The 14,017-nt window shown below is 39.2% G+C and overlaps 1 protein-coding gene across 6 annotated transcripts in view; it reads left to right on the plus strand.

Moving 5' to 3' along the window:
* Positions 1–14,017, plus strand: part of tcf20 (transcription factor 20) — a 237,147-nt gene that overhangs the window by 167,574 nt on the left and 55,556 nt on the right. Inside the window, exon 1 of one of the 6 annotated variants that reach the window (XM_008110775.3) lies at positions 4,323–6,196. The exons of 3 other annotated variants lie outside the window; for them this stretch is intronic. The gene's annotated coding sequence lies outside the window, so the exon portion shown is untranslated. Of the gene's footprint in view, positions 1–4,322; positions 6,197–14,017 lie in introns of those variants that run through there. 2 more of the 6 variants (XM_008110776.3, XM_003221007.4) reach the window with 2 other exon arrangements.

The following is a 14,017-nucleotide window of genomic DNA, read 5'->3' on the forward strand; positions in this document are numbered from 1 at the left end:
CTCCCAAATACTAACCAGGCCTGACCATGCTTGGTGTCTGAGATCAGATAGGATCTAATGCCTTCAGGTATTTAGGCCCTTTAAAACCATACTGATATTATTATTTTACATTGTCGAAGAGTATGAGAATATTCTTTGAGTGGGTTTAAGTGAGCTCCTAAGTTCCTTTCCTGCTACACTGCAGTGCTGACAGTTCTTATCCATACCTCTAGTGATATTATCAGGGACTTCCTGACATTCTTGCCATATTTAAAAGGAATGTGTTCCTGCTATTCATTACAGTACTGTTTAAAATTTCCCCCCTATTGTTACAGTGTTGTAAAAGTAATGTGTTCATTACTTTAAAAATTACCTTGGGATAGATAAGGGAAACTTCATACACCTTGAACATTTCTTGTCAAATACCTTTTAAATGCTTTTAAAAAGCAATGTTAAAAGTAAACAAAAAACACTATTTTCTGTTTCAGCAAAGCGACATGGCACCTACTTGTGTTACTTTTAAAATGAACCTATTGCATTTTTGCTAGTATCCCAGTTGCACAGTCTTCTCCATCATTGCAACTTATGTGTTAAGTTACAAATAACTCTAAGATGTTGGATTATAAGTAACTCCAGCCATCTCTAGTCAGCATAGCTAATGTTGAGGGATGGTAGAAGATGCACTCAAAAACATTTTCTGGAGAGCTACGTATTATCTATCCATGATATATTTCATTGAAAAAATGCTGCTTAACACCTTTCTGCAAAATATTTTTTTAAATTAACCATGGATATGATCAACATCACACATCCCTCTTTTTTGTTCCTCCGAGAAAAGAAACACCGCCTTTCCTGTGCCTTTAAGATAGTTATAACTCCTCAGAATACTTTCCATTTCTTTCTCAGAGTTAAATTACAGTGTTAAATGTAATACAACAAATCAAGCCTTAGTACTTGGGGAATAGTGTATAGTTGTTTTAGTAGCTTCATGTATCAATAATGCGAACATCAAGGTTATATTGACCAGAATACTTTTAATTGAAAAATAACTCTCTACATTAAACAAACAAACAGTACTTTAACATAACATTACTTCACATAGCTATGCAGGAGTAATATACAATAATTCAACAGAACCAGTTCCCAAGAGAGTATGCTGAAGATTGCAGCTTCAGTGTCATGTGTGAAAATGCCCTTTGTTGTGAAAGCACTGCTAATGCAAACATGACATTGCCCTTTTCTGTAGCAGCCGTGTGCTACTGATTCATCTTCATGTGGTTCTCCATTGTAAACTCAATTCTGCTAATTCAGCTGTCTAGACCCAGCCTTAAAGATACACACATTTTCCCACTCTCCTGCTTCCCTTCTAAGAATATCTTGAGTAGTAACTCTGGCTTGGGATTCTTAGCTCATGCAAAATGTATTTGTTAGACTGGTGTAACTGTTATTCTTTTTTTCTCACCCACATTTATTTTCTTGTATTTGACATGTGACCCAGTGACTATGAATTAAACCCCCACACCAGATCATACCTTCTAAATGAATATTTAGTTGACCACAAATTAACATAAAGCCAGGCCTAAAGTGTCCCTTTTCATTTGGCAGGAAGACATCAGCAGGCAATGCTTTTCATGTAAAGACAAGATGAGCTACTAATTGCTTTGTTAAAAAAAAAAAGCTTTGCTCCAGAGTAGAGTAATACATGTATTAGGACCAACCACAATGGCATACAAAGGTGAAAGCTTTCAAGTTCTTTGAAACTGTTCATTCAACTTAGTGGTACAAAAAGCAAGGAAAAGGGGGTAAGTCCAGTAACTTCAAAATGGCTAGACATTATGGCTTGCATATGAGATGAATCGATATAGGTTATAGCCAAATTGTATCATGCCCGCCACTCCAAAATAGTCAACTATGTCAACCACTATAGCCCAAATGGTAAAAAAGGCTACCACTGACTGTGGCTCAAAAGTTGGCAATTCCTTATCTAGTGTTTGCAGTTCTGCTCTATGTAATACCCTTCAAATTTTGCAAGTGAAATGTCTACTTCAACTAAGTTCCATATTATGCACTTCTAAGCTGAACCCAAACAAGCAAGGAGAGCTCATTCATCTGAATGTGATGGTTCAGAAATTTAAAAAAGAAAACCTCTATGGAATAGACTACCAGCACTGGATATCTTGATATGTAACAGAAATAGTATAAAGTCTCCTTGTCAGACTGTGTTTAGGTTGTAGACAGATGAAACCTTTACTTGCATCTAAAAACCACTGCCTTAAACCTCATTTGAAAAGGTTTAACATTGTATATGCCATATGATACTGGTTTAAATCAGCAAAATTGTATTTTTTTATTCTTATTGACAGTGTCTGAATTTGTAACTCACATTAGAGTAATTTCATGACACATTGCTGTTACCATATATAATGACAATCTGAGTTATGTGAAAGGGTTAGATTCTACTTTAGAGCACAGAAAGGTCCCCAGCTGGTTTCATTCAGAGAGATTGTATTGGAAGAAAGAAGTGGAAGTGAATATGTTGGATGTGATACCTCATCACGAACTTTAAAACACTTTAACTGGAGGATCACACCATCTTTGTATTTGTAATAAAACGACAAGAAAGCAATGAGGAAATAAAGGCAGTGTTGTTTGAGTATAGATAATGTGGCAGGGTATCTCTGTGAATTAAAAACTGATATACCAGTAATTGTTTTTTCTTTTTAGTTTTCTAGCAAGCAGTTGCTAGTAATTTAAGAAGATTTAATGTTAATTTTTATTATACAGTTGAAAAAGTTATGAGAATGAGAATTTCTCTTTCGTGAAAACAATACAGCAATGCTGTGTTTGAGTTAGGTTGGCCTTACTTTGAGCATTAGATTGGCTTCATTGACCTATTGCAAGTATTATTAAACTGCATTGGTGAAATAACATACAATGTCACTCTTAATAACTAGGACATATATATATTATTCTTGTGGTGCTCTTCAACTCTGGCACAGTGAGAATAGTGATTGCTCACCAGCTAAGAGTCCGTAAAAACTCAAATTCCTTTTAAAAGAGTGGTACTTTAAAAATAGATTTGAAATTTTGAAGTTTCTGTTGAAGCTGTTTAAAAATTAGGATGTGAACTTTTAATGAAGTAATATGCTAAGAAAATGGTAAGTGGCTTGCAAAAGACATTCTGCCTGCCTGGATCCTTGTAGTGACATTCTAGGGCTTGTTAAAATGCTCTGTGTTATTGGACTTGTACAGAAAAAAACTTCTGGAATATGTTATAATTGTTCAGTAAGCCTTCCTGCTAGAAATAAAGATAAATATTGTAATTTTTGGTTTCTATTAATATAATTGCAAAAGCATAGTGAAAAATTCTTGTTTAATTTTCTAATGAAATGGGAAAATGTTATTTCTGTTGCTCTTTTTTCCTTTAGAGGATTATTCTAAACCTACTGTCATTAAAGTTGGACATTCCAGATGTTTTGTGTTACAAATTCTCAATTCTAGTAAGCACAGTGTAAACTAGTGCACCTTGAGACATTGGGTTGGAAAACAGTTCTCTATACTAATATGGTTTTCATGATAGCCACCATAATTTGCTTCTAGTGATGGTTTAAAATATCTTCTAAAATGTGAAACATAAAGAACATACACAAAAATTCCCATGAAATGTAATATACCTGAGCACTCTTAAAGAAAACGTGCAAGGATTAAGTATTCACAATAATTACATTTTTGTATATTACCAACTAGGGATGCTTCTAATGATTCAGATAATGGAGATTTATTGACTTGTTGGCCTCTTCTGCTGTGCTGGGGGCAATTCTTGCCAACAAGCTATAAATTTTGGTTGGGGGAAAAAAACTCACTTGCTCTGTAAAAATGCTTCTGAGTCCAGCTCTTGGTAGCTTTTCCTGTTGTTCAAACCAAATCTTGTGATCTCCCAACTACTTCTATTGAAAAAAGAGGCGTCTATATTTGGGCAGTTACCCACATTGGAAAGAAGCCCTATTGAAGTTGGTAAGACCTGCTTCAGAGCAACCATAACCAACAGCACATTCTAGTTGCCTGTGAAGAATATGGTTATACTTCACATGCAGCAAGGGGATTAGGCAGCTAAATGTAAAGTTTAAAGTATTATTTAACACAATTTTAGTGATGATAAAATATGAAGAGGTGGCCACAAACTATGTAGAGGTAAAGTCTTGTCAATGGCTATAGAAATATTAGTGATGGGAGATCTGCACTGGAAAATGATAATTCAGATTTTCTCATCCATGCGGAGCTGATAATGTTGAACAAGGCAGCTTATCTATATTGGGGGGGGGGGGGGAGTATTTCCAGATAATAAGACAATGTCTGCAGAACTGTGTGCATTTATTTATGCCTTGGTGTTTCCCAGTACAATTAACTTCTTTTGAGATTGTCTTTTCCTAGCCTAAACCTGCTTGCTTGACTTTCACCATTGCCTGGGCAGGAGCAGATTTAAGCAACAGCAGTACACTAACTGGAAGAAAAGTTTAATTTTTTGAAGGAGCCTGGACTCAAGATTTCGCTACCTTTTAATGGCTTCTCAATAGGGTAAGCCCTAATGGGAATCCGATACACTAAATATACATTCCAATTCCTAAGAAAGGGAACACCTGGGAATGCAATAAGCACAGTACCATTGCAAGGTGATTTTCAAAATGTAACAACAATAACTGGTACGATATAGGGATTGAACAATGCCAAATGTTCAAGCTGGGTTCAGGAGAGGAAGAGACACTAAGAATTGTATTGCAAACATATATTGTAGTAAGAATTTCAGAAGAAAATAAGCCTATGCTTTATAGATTATAGCAGAAATACTAGTAGCTCTTGCCTTCTTTACAGCTCTGAGATTTGAGAGTTGTCACACTTCAGGAAGCGAGTAGTGGCTAATCCAGCAAAGTTCCGGCTGTAGTCTTTCCTTTGAACAGAAGAAACACAGGATGCATCTACACTGCTGAGGGCTAAAAAAGCCAATGGGATTTTGGCCTGCATAAATAGGACTAGATCCAGGGAAGTCGCACTACCGCTGATTTTGCCTTGGAATGTGTCCAGAGGAGGGTGACTAAAATGATCAAGGATCTGGAGAACAAGCCCTCTGAGGAGCGGCTTAAAGTGCTGAGCATGTTCAGCCTGCAGAAGAGAAGGCTGAGAGGAGACATGATAATGTATAAATATATGAGGGGAAGTCATAGGGAGGAGGGAGAAAACTTTTTTTCTGCTGCCCTGGAGACTAGGATGCGGAACAATGGCTTCAAACTACAGGAAAGGAGATTCCACCTGAATATTAGGAAGAACTTACAGTGAGGAAGAGAGCTGTTCAGCAGTGGAACTCTGCCCCTGAGTGTGGTGGGGGCTCTTTCTTTGGAGGTCCCTGCTTCTTGGCAGGGGGTTGGAATGGATGGCCCAAGAGGTCTCTTCCAAGTATGATTATATGACACCATTTTAACTGTCATGGCTCAAAGCTATGGAATCGGACATTGCAGTTTTACAAGGTATTTTTCATTGTCAAAGAGTGTTGATGCCTCACCAAACTAAAACTCCTAGGAGTTCACAGCATTGAGCCATGGCAGTTAATGCGGTTTAAAATTGCATTAAACCTGCAATGTAGATGCACCCATGGTTTTTGAGGGTGGCAATATAGTCATTTTATTTGCAAAACGCTTTTCGGGGGGGAGAGGTACAGTCTTAAAATGCCAGATAGGGTTTTATAGTGACTTGCATGCGCTCCTGGGTGGTTTGTCCATAAAAACCGCATATTTTTGCTGAGTGTCCGCGCAGCTCTCCTTTGGCGCTGTCTCTTTAAAAGGAGCGCGTGGTGGCGAGGAAAGGAGGCGCGCGCGCGCCGGGGAGCGTGAGCGCGCAGGCAGGCAGGCAGCGCCGGTACGCAAGCGCGTGCCCCCTTCCCACCCTGCCCGACGGGGTCGCCTCTTGCTCCTCCCTTTTGCGCGCGCTGCCCAGATGCAACCCCATTGGCTAGGGCCTGTCAGCTGACCCCGTGTTATTTCCTGTGTGTGTGAGAAAGAGCGAGAGGAGAGGAAAAGAGGAGAATGGAGAGAGAAGCCTCGGAACCTCTTCCGCGGAGCCGCCCTCGGCCCGAAGCGGGTCCCCGGCGCCCCTCGCGCTCCTGAGAGGCCCCACCCGCTCCGCGCTCCCCTTCTAGGGCGGGGGCGGGGAGGAGAGCGCGGTTTCGGTAATGCCCTCCCTCCTTCCCTCCCTTGGAAGCCGTAGCGCAGGCCTCGGTGGGCGGGGCGGGGCGCGGGGAGGAGGAGGAGGACGAGGCCCCCAGCATCCTACCCCCACCCCTCTTCTTCAGGCTTGCTACCAGTCGTGGAAGCTTATGATAAACATTTCTGTTTCCAAGGGGGAGGGAATACTCAGGGTGGATCGGAATAGTGGGGAGTCGCTATATTTGGGCCAAATATGTTGGCTAATCGGATCAGCCTTTGAAATTCTGGGAGGCTTTGCAAAGACATCCGCCTTTCAATTTAGGTACATTTGACACAAGAGAAGCGAATCAAAGAGGTTAAAGAAAGGGAGGGAGAAAAGAGGTGGAATAATCGCTGGTTCTTCAAAACCTTGTACTTTTGCTTCTGAGGATCCTGCTTTTCTCTAGTCGAAGGTACTGGAGATTACTTGATAGGAAGGCCTGGGTGCAATTTTTGATGGCATACCAGCTTTTCTCTATGGATGAATGTCCACTGTAGAATGGATGCAATGGTATATCACTTTAATTGGGTTTCTCTGAATTTTCCGGGCTGTATGGCCATGTTTCAGGGCCGTTCCACACGGTCATATAACCCAGAATATCAAGGCAGAAAATCCCACAATATCTGCTTTGAACTGGGATAACTGAGTCCATACTGCCATATATTCCAGTTCAAAGCAGATATTGTTTGATTTCCTGCCTTGATATTCTGGGTTACATGGTTGTATGGAAGGGCCAGTATTGTTCTTTATTTACTGTCCTGATTTTAGAGTTTTTTAAAATACTGGTAACCAGATTTTGTTCATTTTCATGGTTTCCTCTTTTCTGTTGAAATTGTCCACGTGCTTGTGGATTTCAGTAGCTTCTGAGCCACCATAACCAACAACACAACTCATAGCAACCCAGTGAGTCTGGCCATGAAAGCCTTCAACAACACGTCACTTTAATTGTCATGGCTAAATTCTGCGGAATCATGGGAGTTGTTGTTTTCCAAGGGTTTTAGCTTTCTTTGTCAAAGAGTGCTGGTGCCCCATCAAACAACAATTCTCATAATTCTACAGCATTGAACCATGGCAGCTAAAATGGCATCAAGCCACATTACTTCTACAGCGTAGGTGTACCCCAAGTGAAGTGAGGTTCTTAAACAGCTGATGATTGAATTCATGTGCACAGACAGCTAGAATCCATTTGATCTGATGTACATTTGTATGTAGAGCCTACTGTGGTACATAGGAACTTGCACTTCATTTTTTGAAGCAAAATGTTTCATGTGATTTACTATGTATTCTTAAGACAATTTGTTGATTTCAAATTCTGCTGTCTTTTTAATCTACTATGAGTAAGCTTGAATTGTCTGCTTTGTCATATTGTTAACAAGCAAAACATTTCAGTTTAAGTGTGCGGGTAACGTTCTTTTACATTACATGTCTTAAAGCTTGGAGAATAGTAATGATAAAAGAACACTCTACATTGGTGTCACAGAAATTATACATTGTGAAATTCTTGTTGGTTTTACAATATTAAATGCTTCATATCTTTATTGTAGATGTTGGCACAGCGGGTTAAACTGCTGAGCTGCAAATCCGGTGAGTGGGGCGAGCTCCCTCTTTTAGCCCCAGCTTCTGCCAACCTAGCAGTTCGAAAACATGCAAGTGTGAGTAGATCAATAGGTACCGCTCCGGGTGGGAAGGTAACGGTGCTCCATACAGTCATGCTAGCCACATGACCTTGGAGGTGTCTACGGACAGTGCCGGCTCTTCGGCTTGGAGATGCAGATAAACACTAAACCCCAGAGTCAGACACGAGTAGACTTAACATCAGGGGAAAGATATGTTTGTCTGATTTCATAATGAAAGTCAGCCAAAGCCATATGAAGGCATTCCTATTTTTCCTTTGTGATAGGCCACTCATTATAAGACATATCTGATGGTAATGTCACCATATATTGTTGGATTTCCTTATCCGTAGATTTTGTATCCACATTGAAATATTCTAGAAAACAAAGGTCAAATTTTCCATTTTCTATATAGAATGCCATTTTATTCCACCATTATATATAATACCACTTGAACATCCATGGATTTTGATATCCACAGGAGAGCGCGGAACCCCAACAGATACTGAGAACCCACTACATTAGAAAAGTTTTTAAAAAGTATATGTGTGTTTACCTTCAAGTTGCCTGACAACCTATGGCAAAAGTCGTAGAGTTTTCTAGGGTAAGGAATCCTTAAGAGGTGATTCTGCTCATTCTGAAATATACAGTTCACAGCAGGGCCGTGTGTGTGTGTGTGTGGGGGGGGGGGGTGTTAAAATTTCAAACCTCCCCCCTCCGAAAAGTATCACGTTAAAAAACCCCTGGTTTTCTCATAAATTGGGTAACCAGTTAAAATTTATGAGTAATACAGGTTTTGGAGGGGTGGGTTGAACTAACTTCCCCCCCTCTGGCTACAGCCCTGGTCTACAGCATCTAGTATTTATTGGCATCAACCACTCAAGAACTAATCAGGACTGACCCTGCTTAGCTTCCAAATTAGATGGGATCGGTTACTTAATTACCATAGATGTTTCTTTGAAAAATGGTAATTATTCCACAAATAGTAGACAGAGTTAAAGCTTGAAGTCTTGGGTCTTAGTTTAATAATGGATTTGTAAGCATGCAATCGAAATCTTAAGTTATAGCTCTCCAAGATAAATAAAACGCGGTCCTCTAATCTAATCCATTCCTCTAACCAACTAAAGCCTGCTGCTTCATAATAGTATCTATAATCCGGGAGGGCTAAGCCCCCTCTATCAATTTCTGTGTTTCTACTACATTATGTCATGTTTTGTAAAAAGCAAAATATGCAAAGAAAATTTAGTATTTGGTGCTCCTATTGTAGGTAGTAAACCTAAAATGAATCAGTCTAGTAGAACTGAAAATAAATTAGGAGTACCTGAGTTCAAATCCTGCCTATCTATGAAGCTGACTTGGTCACTAACCTTTCCTCACCATCTTTCAGCCTTAATTACATCACTGGGATACTGGGGGGAGAAACTGTGTACTGTGCCATTTAGAGTTTCTTGACAAAACTATACATGTGAGATCTGCATCCCTTTCCAACTTTCCAAACTATCTTAGTTTCATAGAACTGGCATTGGCTCTTCTTAAAACTACAGGTCATCAGTGACACTTGATTACTCCAGTGACATATTTTTTTTTCATTGTGGCTACATATGCCTTGTATCCAGTTGTTGGATGAAGATAGTTTGTGTTTCTGATGATCTGCTGCCACATTCATAGCTTCTAAAAAGGCAGCTCATTTTGGTGTGAATTGTTTGGGAATAATGTACACTAAAGATTCATATCAAATAAGGAAGGCATAAATATTGTTTCTGAAACCTTGTGCATAGGTTAGTCCTGTCTCCTCTGATACTATATTTTTATTTAATGATGGTATCCTGGGATGCCATACTATTTTCATCTACAACGTAGACCCTTATGTTCTAAACATTACAGCATTTTATGTTTGTAAATGCTAAATAAGTAGCAGGTTGATCTTTTTATAGATGTGTACATATAGCACTCCCTCCTCCACGTATTAAGGACATTCCTAAAATCTGTGCACTTTTGCTTTCTTGAGCAAATGTTACAGATAGATATGGCAAACAAAGCTGGTCTTCCTTAGCAGTTTGCAACACTTAATTTCAATTTTGTTTTCTGTAGTTTCAAAGATCTCGTAAAAACTGATGAAAATGGGAGGAGGCAAAAATCAATTTCTGTGTATATTAGTTAATTTTTGAACCCTCTATGTTTGTCGTTTTCTTTTGAAGTGAGTTGTATCATGATAGAATCAGCTCACCAATGACTGTTGATTAGAGTTTGCTGGGAGTTGTAGGCCAACAACATTTGCAACGGCCAACATGATACATCTTCATAATTACATTAGTATTCCACTTCTGTGGTCTTGAACTCCCCTTGACAGTAGCCATTAATGATGGGCTTTGTAGCTCATGAAATTGTTTAAATTTTAATGGTAAAGATAGTATTATTTCATGACTTGACATGAACAAAAAATAATTGTTATCTGGATAATAATTTCCACTTTGCATTTTAGATGCCTAATTTTCTAAGGCAAAAAGTAGAAATTATACTATCTATTTAAAAGGTGAATATTCTTATTTCTGTCTAAGAACTTACCTCTACACTTAAACAAGGTTACATGAGATGGACCAATACCTATCTGTTCACCTAGCTTATTATGTTTAACTCTGTCAACAGCTCTCTAGTACTGCTGGTTTAGAGACAGATCTTTAGCTGATGTTTCCTAGAACTGTTGAATTGAAATAGGGCTTTCTTTGGCAAAGTATTTAAAATTATGAACTTTCTACAGTGTGATTACTAATTAATGTGATATGTGAATTGACATTTGAAGTTTTCTCTATTTTGTTAAACTATCAAGTCAATTTTTTCCATCTTCTCCCAGGTTTTCCATATATAAGAATTTCCTTTGTCAGAGAGATTTTGTAATTTTATAGTTGACACAGTTTAAGAAAGTCTTGAGGAGCTTTTTTACATATACAGAATATTATTTAAAATTATGCTTAGTATGTTACAGATTTTGTACTGGAGGTGTGTTTTCTAAAGGAGCATTATTGTGTCTTTATTTCATTAGTTATTCCCACAATGGTGGAATTGTAAATACAGTAGAGTCTCACTTATCCAACATAAACGGGCCGGCAGAACGTTGGATAAGCGAATATGTTGGATAATAAGGAGAGATTAAGAAAAAGCCTATTAAATATCAAAATAGGTTATGATTTTACAAATTAAGCACCAAAACATCATGTTATGCAACAAATTTGACAGAAAAGGTAGTTCATTACACATTAATGCTATGTAGTAATTGCTGTATTTACGAATTTAGCACCAAAATATCGCAATGCATTGAAAACATTGACTACAAAAATGCGTTGGATAATCCAGAACGTTGGATAAGCGAGTGTTGGATAAGTGAGACTCTACTGTAACTATCCACACTAACCATAAGCTACACTGAACATAGAAACATACAATGATCATAGAGTAATTCTTCAACATTTTCTCTATTGCACTCTTAAACCTGAATGAGTTTATAGCAAAAAGTCTAAATTCTTGCTTTCACTCATTTACTTGCCTCATACATCAACTTGATGCTTAATGCTTAGTTATGATGGGAATAGCAGTGTGGCCCATCTGGAGGGCATCAGATAGGGAAATATTCTCTTTTTAACAAAGACATTTTTTGAATATCAAAAGTGAGGGAGAATGTTGGAATAATTTGATACTACATCATAAAGAGCTAAATAAAATTATTACTTTATTGACTTTCTTAGTTGCCTGATAAGCTGTAACTTTCTTAACCTATTCTGTCAAAAACTAAAGCACTGCCCAATAAAGATAGGTTTGACCAATTCAAAATTTTAAAAATCTAGTTGTGAACATAAAGACTAATTTCAACAAGATTATTTTAAAGTGAAATGGTAGTTAGTGCCATACTAAATTGTTAAATGTTTAGTATATTTATTGTTTACAAATTGTGTAGAAGACTTCTCACTTGGTTGGAAAAAGGATTCGAGAATGTCTATAAAAGAACAAGGATATGTGGTTAATTGTCCATTTATATATTTTGAACTACAACTCTCATGTACATAAGGCAATGTAGAAAATAGTGAAGTGGCACAATTCTTTAACAGCTACAGCGTCTGAATTACATACAGACTAGAGAGATGGGCCGAAACTAACAAAATGAAGTTCAACAGGGTCAAATGCAAGATACTTCACTTCGGCAGAAAAAATGGAAATCAAAGATAAAGAATGGGGGACGCCTGGCTTGACAGCAGTGTGTGCGAAAAAGATCTTGGAGTCCTCGTGGACAACAAGTTAAACATGAGCCTACAATGTGATGCGGCAGCTAAAAAAGCCAATGGGATTTTGGCCTGCATCAATAGGGGAATAACGTCTAGATCCAGGGAAGTCATGCTCCCCCTCTATTCTGCCTTGGTCAGACCACACCTCGAATACTGTGTCCAGTTTTGGGCACCGCAGATGAAGGGAGATGCTGACAAGCTGGAAAGCGTCCAGAGGAGGGCGACTAAAATGATTAAGGGTCTGGAGAACAAGCCCTATGAGGAGAGGCTTAAAGAGCTGGGCATGTTTAGCCTGCAGAAGAGAAGGCTGAGAGGAGACATGATAGCCATGTACAAATATGTGAGGGGAAGTCATAGGGAGGAGGGAGCAAGCTTATTTTCTGCTGCCCTGCAGACTAGGACACGGAACAATGGCTTCAAACTACAGGAAAGGAGATTCCACCTGAACATCAGGAAGAACTTCCTCACTGTGAGGGCTGTTCGGCAGTGGAACTCTCTCCCCCGGAATGTGGTGGAGGCTCCTTCTTTGGAAGCTTTTAAGCAGAGGCTGGATGGCCATCTGTCGGGGGTGCTTTGAATGCGATTTCCTGCTTCTTAGCGGGGGGTTGGACTAGATGGCCCTTGAGGTCTCTTCCAACTCTACTATTCTATGATTCTATGATTCTAGATATCTGTTTGGATTGTATTTTTGGGCTTATGAGCCAACTGAGGCAATGTGGAAATCCTGTTCCATAGGGAATCATTGAAGACTAGGGTGATGTGATCCAATAGAGCTGAAGTGGCCACAGAGTTAACAATTTTGTTCAACTTTCCATCCATTTTAAATAGGTTGAAACCATAAAATAATATCTTATCCTTTTCAGTATAGAGAAATGTGCAGATAGTTCCCAGTGGGACCAGAAGAGACAGCAATGGCTAATCCCAAGATGAAAGCTGGTTTGACATTCAGTGACAGTTCCTCTTCAGAGGAGCAAACTGACAGATAAGAACTGTGTTCTTTTGCTTTTATCTTTTCCAGCAGACTTCCCAGGTGTTGCAGGCAGATCTACTATGTCCTGTATAGCAAGCTTGCTATGTGAAGAGAGCAGTCTCCAGTTGCTCATCCCACTGGCAACTGGAGCCCCCGGTGGCGTAGTGGATTAAAGCCTTGTGACTTGAAGGTTGGGTTGCTGATCTGAAAGCTGCCAGGTTCGAATCCCACCCGGGGAGAGTGTGGATGAGCTCCCTCTATCAGCTCCAGCTCCATGGGGGACATGAGAGAAGCCTCCCACAAGGATGATAAAAACATCAAAAACATCCGGGCGTCCCCTGGGCAATGTCCTTGCAGACGGCCAATTCTCTCACACCAGAAGCGACTTGCAGTTTCTCAAGTTGCTCCTGACACGAAAAAAAAATCCCACTGGCAAGGGCTGGGAAATCTTCCAGCCACACTGAGATTCGTGTTTCTTCCTCCTGCCTTTGAACCCCTTTATCAGTCCCAAGACTACAGTTTTCTCCCTCTCCTCACTTGTTCAACCTAGGCAGCTAGAAGAAAACTAGTTCACCTTTTCTCACTGCACAAAACTCCATACCCAAACTCTTCTAAACAACCTTGCTCTCTCACCTTACTCTTCTTGCTCCTTTGTCTTGCTGAATTGCACAGGTGTACTGGAAGAGCTATTTATTGTGAGACTATTTATTTCTGGAAAAACTTTGTAGATTTTAAATGTTGTATTGCAGTGCAAATTGTTGAAGTACAATACCACCCAGAGTAGACTGTCATAAAAAACAAATGCAGAGAAGTAGCAACAGTGACAAGGAAAATATTTCATGTTGTTTTGTCTGAACACATTTGAAATAAGAGTCTAATTAGGAATGTATGAAATACAGCTGCCAAATTTTTAATGTAGATCAAATTTTCTTCCCTACATCAGTTTA

The sequence above is a fragment of the Anolis carolinensis genome, chromosome 5, assembly GCF_035594765.1.
Source record: "Anolis carolinensis isolate JA03-04 chromosome 5, rAnoCar3.1.pri, whole genome shotgun sequence".
NCBI classification, from domain to species: Eukaryota; Metazoa; Chordata; class Lepidosauria; order Squamata; family Dactyloidae; genus Anolis; species Anolis carolinensis.